The 10,038-nt window shown below is 38.2% G+C and overlaps 1 pseudogene; it reads right to left on the bottom strand.

Annotated features, from left to right (window-relative positions):
* On the bottom strand, nucleotides 1-5,718 carry LOC106373712 (annotated as a pseudogene).
* Nucleotides 5,719-10,038: the final 4,320 nt, after the last annotated feature.

The raw sequence follows: 10,038 nt of genomic DNA, 5'->3' as shown, positions 1-10,038 counted from the left end.
TTAAGAAGATTTGTCGGAAGGGTCCATGATCTGACCAGCAGACAAAACAGTTCCAATTGTGTCTTCTTTAATTAAGAACAAAAATGGATGATCTGCCACAAAATCTATCATCTCTGGAGGCTGAAAGAATATATGAGCATATTCCTAATTCTGTTGTACTTGATTTGTTAAGATCACAACTATATGTCCGAGATATCTGTAACACACTTGACTTTATATAGCCTGATTAATATTACGATCCCCTTAAGGGGAATTCATCTGATAACATGGTATCAGAGCTACAGTAGCTTCTGAATTTTTTTTCTTTTTTTTTTATCTCTCTCTTCTCTCACGCAATCTCTATTTCTCTCTCTATTCTTCTAAAAACACCATGGCTTAGACCACTCCGCTTGAAAGAGCCTTTGGAGTCACCAATATAAAAACTCACATACCAATTAAGCTCGACTTTCTTGAGCATAACTATGATGCTTGGAGAGAGCTGTTCATGACACAGTGCTTGACATTTGATGTCCTTGGACACCTTGATGGAACCCTGCAACCTAATGGAGATGACGATGCCAACTGGCACAAGCGAGATGGCCTGGTTAAGCTCTGGATCTATGGTACTCTAACCGAACCGCTGTTCAAATCGAGCTTCAAGACAGGCGGCACGGCTCGAGACGTTTGGCTCCGCATCGAAAACCAATTCAGAAACAACAAAGAAGCACGAGCCATTCAGCTTGACAACGAACTACGGACAACGGAGATCGGTAATCAGACAATTCAAGAATACACCATGAAGCTTAAAACACTTGCTGACCTCCTCTCCAATGTCGACGCACCAGTTAACGAAAGAACTTTGGTCATGTACTTGCTAAATGGCCTGAACGAACGGTATGATAATATCGTTAACTTGATAAAGCACAAGGAACCATTCCCATCCTTTGACAATGCCAAATCCATGCTAGAGATGGAGGAACAACGACTGAAGAAGACACACAAACAACCGGCTGCGATTCACACTGATACCTCGTCTTCCTCCTCAGCGTTAAAGGTTACCCAATCGACCAACAACAACGACACCGGCAACCAACCTCGCCGCAATCAACAGTCACGAAACAACCAGAACAATTACCGTGGCAATCGGAGAGGCAATCGCTATCGAGGAAGAGGCAATGGATATCAAGGCAGACCCAATTTTAACTACTGGACCCAACCTCAAATGTGGTCCAATGCAGGCCCAATGGTCCCCTGGCCCAATCAATTTTCAAATTGGACTCCGTTTAATCAACATACGACATATCGCGGTCCCCCTTCTGCGTCATCGTCGTCTCAGAGACCTGCATACCACAACAATCATCAAGCTAAGCTCACAGAAATTCAACCCTTTGTAGAGGCTTATACTACAGAGTTTCTACCCGATAATGGAATTGCAGATTGGTTCATGGATTCTGGAGCGACTTCACACATCTCCAACACTGCAGGTAATCTCTCTTCTGGTAATAATAATTGCATCAATCATTCCATCATCGTGGGCAATGGTTCCAGCATTCCGGTAACATCTGTTGGTTCTTCCGTTCTTACTACTCCCACCAGACCTTTATCTCTTAAAAATGTTTTGGTAACACCACAAATTGTTAAAAACCTCATCTCTGTTCGTAAATTCACCCGTGATAATTGGTGCTCTGTTGATTTTGATCCTTTTGGCTTTTCTGTGAAGGACCTTCTCACCAAGAAAACTCTGCTCCGCTATGAGAGCTCAGGCGATCTGTATCCCCTTCCAGCTTCATTCAATAAACAGTCGCCATCAACTTCAACAGCTCTCTTGGCTTCCTCTCCTTTCTTATGGCACAAACGTCTTGGCCATAAAAATAAATCAAACAAACCAAACTCCCATTTCAAAACTCACAAACACAAACGACTTCCCCTTTTCAAATTGTTCACTCTGATGTTTGGTCTTCACCAGAACCAAGCATAAGCGATCTTCGTTATTATGTCTTGTTCTTAGACCAATACTCTCATTATGTTTGGGTTTACCCACTCAGAAAGAAAAGCGAAGTCTTTACCAAATTTCTTCATTTTTCAGCTTACATCCAAAACAGATTCAAAACCACTATAAAATCTTTTCAGTGCGACAGTGGCGGAGAATATAACAGCATTCAATTTCGAAAACATTTCGATACGAATGGGATATCAGTTCGCTTCTCCTGCCCTCATACGTCTCAGCAAAACGGTAAGTCCGAACGCATGATCCGAACGATCAACAATGCGATAAGGACTTTACTAGCTCAGGCAAAGCTCTCCCCAAGCTACTGGGTAGAAGCTCTCCATGTCGCTGTCCACCTCATTAATATTCTTCCATCTGCAGCAATACAAAACCAGATTCCTCACACTGTTCTTTTCCAGCAGAATCCTACTTACCATCACCTATGGGTGTTTGGTTGTCTCTGCTTTCCTAATCTCAACTACTCTCATCTTAACAAGCTTGCTCCAAGATCAACACCCTGTTTATTCATTGGATATCCTTCTCAACACAGAGGATACCGCTGTCTCGACTTAAAAACCAAAAAAATAATCATATCGAGACATGTCTATTTTGATGAGGAAAATTTTCCTGCTGCAAATTCTAAACAACAGATATCCAAATATCAGTTCCTTGATCATAATGAAGAATCATCACCTCTTTTCCAATCGATTCTTCAAAGCCCAATGCCAAACACTGAGCCTCCTCAAACACAAAATCCTTCCCCTCAGCCGCAAGCACCTGCTCCTCCTCGTCACCCCATGACAACGAGAGCAATGGATGGCATTCACAAACCAAAATCTGTGCTTTCTCTTCTCACAACCAGCAAACCACCACTACCAAAAAGCTATATCCAAGCCCTTGCTGACCCAAACTGGAACCCATCGATGTGTGATGAGCATGATGCAATGATTAAAACTAGAAGTTGGGATTTGGTTCCCTGCCAAAGAATGTTAATATAGTACGATCAATGTGGCTACACAGACACAAGTATGACGCAAATGGCAACCTCAAACGCCATTAATCCAGACTGGTCGCGAATGGTAAATCACAACAAGAAGGCATTGACTTTGACGAAACCTTCTCCCCCGTGGTAAAACCAGCTACCATTCGTACTGTTCTCAACATTGGAGTGGCTTATGACTGGCCTATCCATCAGCTGGACGTACAAAACACATTCTTACACGGCAAACTTGATGAAACGGTTTATATGCATCAGCCTCCGGGTTTCGTGAGCAAAGATCATCCAGATTATGTTTGCAAGCTTCGAAAGACGATCTATGGCTAAAAACAAGCCCCTCGGGCTTGGAACGCAAGATTTACAAAATATTTATCTAACATGGGGTTTGCCATAAGCAAGGCCGATTCTTCTTTGTTTGTTTTCAGGAAAGGTCAAGACATGGCATACATCTCCTCTATGTCGACGATATCATTTTGACAGCCTCATCACATACTCTGCTCAACAGGATCATATCGGCGCTAAAGAGAGAATTCGCAATGACTGATCTCGGTCGCCTACATCATTTCCTAGGAATCAAAGCCGACTTCAACGCAGACGGTCTGTTCCTCAGTCAATCGACCTATGCTCGAGATGTCATCGCTCGTGCAAACATGACAGACTGCAAACATGTTTCTACACCGGTTGACGTCAAATCCAATCTATCAGCTGAAGATGGCGAAAGAATTCCTAATCCTACTGAATATTGTAGTCTTGTTGGGGCATTGCAGTATCTGACTTTCACGCGCCCGGACATATCGTACGCAGTCCACCAGATTTGTCTCTATATGCATGATCCACGAATCCCTAACCTGCAGGTTCTCAAGCGAATCATAAGATACATTAAGGGAACTATTCATCATGGACAGTAGCTTTACAAAGGCAAGATCGACACACTGACTGCATATGCCGACGCGGACTGGGCCGGTTGTCCCGATACGCGAAGATCAACGTCAGACTTCGGTGTTTTCTTTGGCTCAACGTTGGTCTCTTGGTCATCAAAGCGACAGCCAACTGTTTCAAGATCAAGTTCTGAAGCGGAGTACAAAGGGGTTGCCAACACTGTTGCAGAACTCAGCTGGATAAGAAATTTGATGCTGGAACTTCATTTCAAGATCACCAAAGCCTCAATCGTTTACTGTGATAACATTGGCTCAGTGTACCTATCTTCTAACCCTGTCAAACATCAAAGGAACAAACATGTGGAACTTGACATACACTTTGTCAGGGAGAAGGTCGCTATTGGTGAAGTAAAGGTGTTACACGTCCCGACCTCCCTGCAATATGCAGACATATTAACAAAGGGCCTCCCAACGACTCTCTTTGAAGAATTTCGAACCAGTCTCAATGTCATACCTTACGACGCTTCAACTGCGGGAGGGTGAAAGAATATATGAGCATATTCCTAATTCTGTTGTACTTGATTTGTTAAGATCACAACTGTATTTCCGAGATATCTGTAATACACTTGACTTTATATAGCCTGATTAATATTACGATCCCCTCAAGGGGAATTCATCTGATAACAGAGGCTCCCTATATAAACCCCCATAACCGCCTACAAAAGTAGCAGCAGCGGCTTCAGCGCCTTCTTCATCGATTTCCACACATGCTTTATGGTACAAATCAATTGAACGTAAGCCCAAGTCTTTGCCCTCTACTCCATAAACAATCTTAAACTTTGGGATTCTGAATTTATTAACTGCAACTTTGCGACTTGGAACATGACAATCCAAGAATCCAGAAGTAGATGCCATTGCCTTGATAAGATAATCCAATCCATCATTCTTGTCCGGGAGATAAAAGTACATTGAGAAACTGCCACTGTTACCATCACCATCACAGCGATAAGGTATACTGAGGACCTTGAAACCATCATAAGCATGTATGTATTGTTTCTTGTAGCTTCTCATGAATGGCACCGAGACCGAGGTTCCACTGAGAAGGTGGAACTCTTTGTCTTTTGTGTAAGACTTGTCAAATGGAACTTCCCATTGTCCTTTGAAGTACAATGCGTTTCCATAAACAACGACGGTTTGGTCTGTAAGAGATCCATGAGGAAGAAGATCTTTGATATGAACTTCAGCCCATTCATTCAGCTCTCTACGCACTTGTTCAGCCTATTGCATCAAAGTTATATCAGAAAAAAAGAGCATATACACAGAGTCTACTTAAAGAAAAAGTAATAAAAATTTTACCTTTGATAGGAAGTCTACACGATCGAAAACAGCCTTGAAGAAATTCTCAAAGAGATCCTTTGACGATGGATCAACGGGTTGCGTTTTCTCGATCCAGACACCATTGATGGATGAGATCTTCGGTCCACCGTTCGCGCTACGGTCAGCGAAGACGACGGGAACGATCTTGCTGAAGACAGCGTTGAGTTCATCGGTAGAAGAAGCCCTCAGGAAGGAGAGGATCTCACTGAAGAATGAAGAACCGTCGATGAGAATCTCACCGGGACCAGAGGCCGCCAAAGTGAGCGCGTTGTTTATGAGAAAACGGAGTTAGAATGTTTGGCTTTGCTAGAGAAGAGGTCCTTCGAAACGACCATCGCTATGTCGTTTTGGTTCTTAATGGCTTCATCCACATCAATGGTTGATTTGGATCGGAAGCTAGAGGGATTCATTGTGCAGTTTTCTTTCCTCTATTGTGTACTTCGGTGATGATAACTAATGTTATAGCCTTATAGGGTTAACGTTGTTTATAGATTACAGAGTCGGTTGTATAATTTTCCTTCTTTTTTTATCCTTTTTTCTTATCCAATTTAAAGAGTTTATCTTCTTCTTTTTTAACTTTAAAATTTACTATGATAATCTTTTTTTAATTTTTGTCACAAAAATAGTTTTCAACGAAGAAAATGACAAAAATAAATTTTATTAAAAAATAAAAATTTATTTTTACCTTTGGGTTAACTAATCTAGACTTACTAGAGTTAAGGGATTGAGTTTTGGAGATAAAATTTCAAATTAAAAAATAAAAATAAATATTAAAATTTTCAAAATAAAAATGGGCTATTGGTCATTTTCTTTTTTGATGGACAAAAACTTTAAAAGTGATATTTGAGAAAATTATCCTATAACTTTTCTTTTTTATAATTGTTTTTATATTTTTTTTGTTCAAAACTTTTCATTTTTAATATAGTAACATTTTTATTGATATATTAGCAGATAAATATTTACGTTTTAGTGGATTCTAGTATTTTATATCATCATTCTGACTACATATTTCACTGGCGGTTAACAATTTACTGCGGTTAATTGATAAATAATATAAGATGTTACACAATAGTTATTATTAAATGATACATGTTTTGTTTGTTAATACATTATTTTGGAACAGATAACAACCAATGAACTCTTTTATAACATCTAAATTATTAAAATTGAAATATATTTTTTACTTAACCCTATTTTTTTCCCAATAATTACAATCACATACCACTAAATTAATATTTTTTTTTTTTATTTTTAGAATAAACTAATCAAAATCTATAATATAATAGTACAGTTCATTTTTTCTTGAGGCGACACGTCAGTATTTTGGTGGGTTCCACTTTTAAAAAGTGTCAAGCTTGTGGTTCGAACTCGGGTTATTGAGATATAAACACCAATATTTATACAACTAAACTAAACGATACTTTGAACATTGATGGCCGAAACTAATATATAATTATGAAGGTCGGAAACCTTTGCTTGTTCGGTTTTCCCTGTGGGCCGGGCCTACAAGTGTATTATGAGTTTCATTTTAAATGAGGTTCATCACGTTATATGAAAAAACAACAATTATAGTTTTTCCATATTGTAAACTGTCTTCGTTTAACACGAGTTAGGGTTCTTTTCATCATTGTCTCAGACAAGTCTGAGTTACAGAGTTGCGCCGTGTGTCTGTTCGTAATCTATTTTTTACCGGTGAATTCTTTATCTCCCCATCTCAAATCCCTTGATCTTAAATGTTCCTGATTTGTAGCTTTTCTGTAAACCCTATATATATGATTCTCATCTTTAATGAACCCAATCTGCATCTCCACAAAACTCATTGATTACTCTTAACTTTAACGATCTTCTAAAAAATGTCTCTCTGCCTCTCCAGTTCTTCAAACCGGCGTTCCCGGCATCCGTCACTCAACCTTTGAGTCTCTCCGTGTTGGTCGTAGTAGTCAGAGCATAGCCTCTAACCTCCTCGCTTATGGGATTCCCTGAACTTCAAGAAAGACAGTGAGTTTATGGGAATCACAGTTCTCTTCCTTGATGAAAAGGTAAGTTAATCTTCGATTTATCACACATATTTAACATAATTATTTTAATTGATTTCTTGATTCTTTGTTAAATAATATTATTTGCAGATTTCGTGATTCATAGGTTTATTCCCACCGGACGTGCTAATCATTACATGTCATCTTTGAAAGCCGGTTCCATTGTGAAATTCGATCGTTTTGAGGTTGCTAGGTGCTCAAGCATGTACAAGATAATTGATCATTCATTCCTCATTCGTTTCATCTCACCAACTATTATTGATGAAGTCGTCACGGATGCTCCTGAGATCAATCTCCAATCATAATTAGACTGTTTGACAATTTCCAAGTGATTGCGAACACAAACCTAGAACTCCCAAGTATATTATCATATTGCATTTGGGTTTATAATATGCTTTGTTATCATAACTGATATTTGAACTCGCAGATGTGGTTGGGTAAATCCGTTCTGTCCAAGGCTCTGACCTTAACAAAGAAACAACTCGAGTCGTTATCCGTCTCCTCATTGATCCGTAAGAAACAATTAACACACAATTCTCTTTATATTATTATCTTTATTGTACTAACATCAATAATCAAAAAAATATTTTCTACCCAAATTTTGTGGTCGTCTATTTATCTCCCTTACTTATCAAACTAATTTTACAAAAACTTTTATTTTACAGTTTAAAAGAAACCACAACAACACAAACAATCAAAACACCAAAAACTAGAATTCCAAAAAAGACGAATCATTAATGATCACCTCTCTTTTTTATCTAATCTTAGAAATAAACTTCAAAACAAATATACCAAACCAATCACCTCAACTAAAATTCAACGACACATACATCAAGTCAGCTAAACAAATACAAACTACACGGTCAGCTATTTAACAATTTGCAAACTTACTTTCGCAGCGACACATACATCGAGTCAGCTAAACAAATACAAACTACACGGCCAGCTATTTAACAATTTACAAACTTACTTTCGCAACGAAGACGACAACCAAAATCAGTGAAATTACCTAAACAAAAAAAGCAGAGTAAGTTATGAACTCTGATAAATACAACTAACAATGATTTTTGTTTACATATTACCCATCAAATAAAGGATAAACAAACACAACCACAACAGGAGATACAAGAGAAAATCCCGACAGACACAAAGGCGGCAACAACATCTCCACCTGCTCTCTCCTCTTGTTTTGTAAAAATAGCTTACATGCCCAATGTCAACAGGCCAATGCTATTGTCTTCTTATGAGAAATACATAAATTCATTTAAAACTCGTTAAAGCCCAAATACTCAGAACTGTCATTCATTTTATAGTTATTTTTACAAGTTTTCATGTATTTGTTTTAAAGGTCTGGTAAGAGCAACAAGTTTAAAAATAAAGTAAAAACATATAACAAACATAATAAGGATAATAAAAATTATTAGTTAATACACACAACTTACACAACTAAACCGGAGAAAAAATATCCAAAAACAAAAGGTACTCTCAACAACTTTAATATAATTTATGTACTCTCAAGAGTACAAAAAACAAATTAAAAAGACAAACAAACAATAAGTTTCAATGACACAGCAAAGAACAACACGAACCATATCAATCACATTACTAACACAGTTTAGTCTTTCATAAGTGGAGAACAATGCATACACAGTTCATCATAACAACTCTAACCCTATAACAATAAAAAAAAACTTGAAAAATAACTCAAAACGCAAAATTCACAACTACAGTAACCCTAACAAATATTGAGATGAAACAAGAACTCTGTCCACAACTCCGCGCTTGCGCAGAGGCAATGCTCCTAGTAAAACCAAAAGATGAGTCACTATTTTAAAAGAATCTGTTAACAATAAATTTGTTTTCCTTAAAAGCTTTTTCTTCCACAAAGTGACAAAACGATATCAATTCACAAACCGGGACACAACTATATTTTTATTTGTTGCACTAACCTGTCTTCATAACAATTGTGTTGTAGAAAATAAATTGATAAATCGGCCATTTCGTGTGAGTTTTTACAAACATATCTACTACAAGAAATTTCTGAGCTTGACAGGTGCTCCCGCTGATTCATTCTATAGGATTTAGATCGACAGCTATCAATATATAAGAATACAAAAACTAAAGATTATCGAAAACAGACGGGATGTGGTAGCTCGTTTGGTAAAGATCTTGAGGGCCAACTGTCATGCTCCCGGGTTCGACGTCAGGCGGAGAGGAACTGCCCATCCTGTCATCAAATGCGGTACTGGGTGTTGGGCCTTGTCCCCAGCCCAGGTTTAAGCCCTCCTGGATGAAGTGGACCGCTGCCTAACCGGACCCAGGGAATGATCCACGTAAGTGGAGAACCCTAGATTATCAAAAAAAAAAAAAAAAAAAGATTATCGAAAACAGAAATTGATTGTAAAAAAAAAACACAAGGTCCAAACCTTTATATACTAGCGTTATTCATTAACGATCTGCAAACATCTTCTCAGTTTTTAGTGGGAAACATAAGATGGCAGTCTCTATGCTTAACGATGGCGTAGAGAAATAGAGATAGCTTGGATCTTTAGCTTTGTTTCGAGAGAAATAAAAAGTTTGTTTTTACTTGGTTAACATGAATCTGTTTGGTTTCTTCCTGAAGAAAAAAAAGTAACTGAAGCTTAATAGGCTTTTTATTAATCATATTTAATTATAGCCCAAATCACAATTTTTAAAACGATCCAGCCCAAATCACAATTTCTTTTTGCTGGTGATTATTATTTTCGGAGGGGGGGGGGGGTGATTTGCCAAAAATACTCGCTT

This window comes from Brassica napus, chromosome C1 (genome assembly GCF_020379485.1).
Source record: "Brassica napus cultivar Da-Ae chromosome C1, Da-Ae, whole genome shotgun sequence".
NCBI lineage: Eukaryota > Viridiplantae > Streptophyta > Magnoliopsida > Brassicales > Brassicaceae > Brassica > Brassica napus.
Note: the sequence above shows the minus strand (reverse complement) of the source record. Positions and strands in the feature narration are given on the sequence as shown.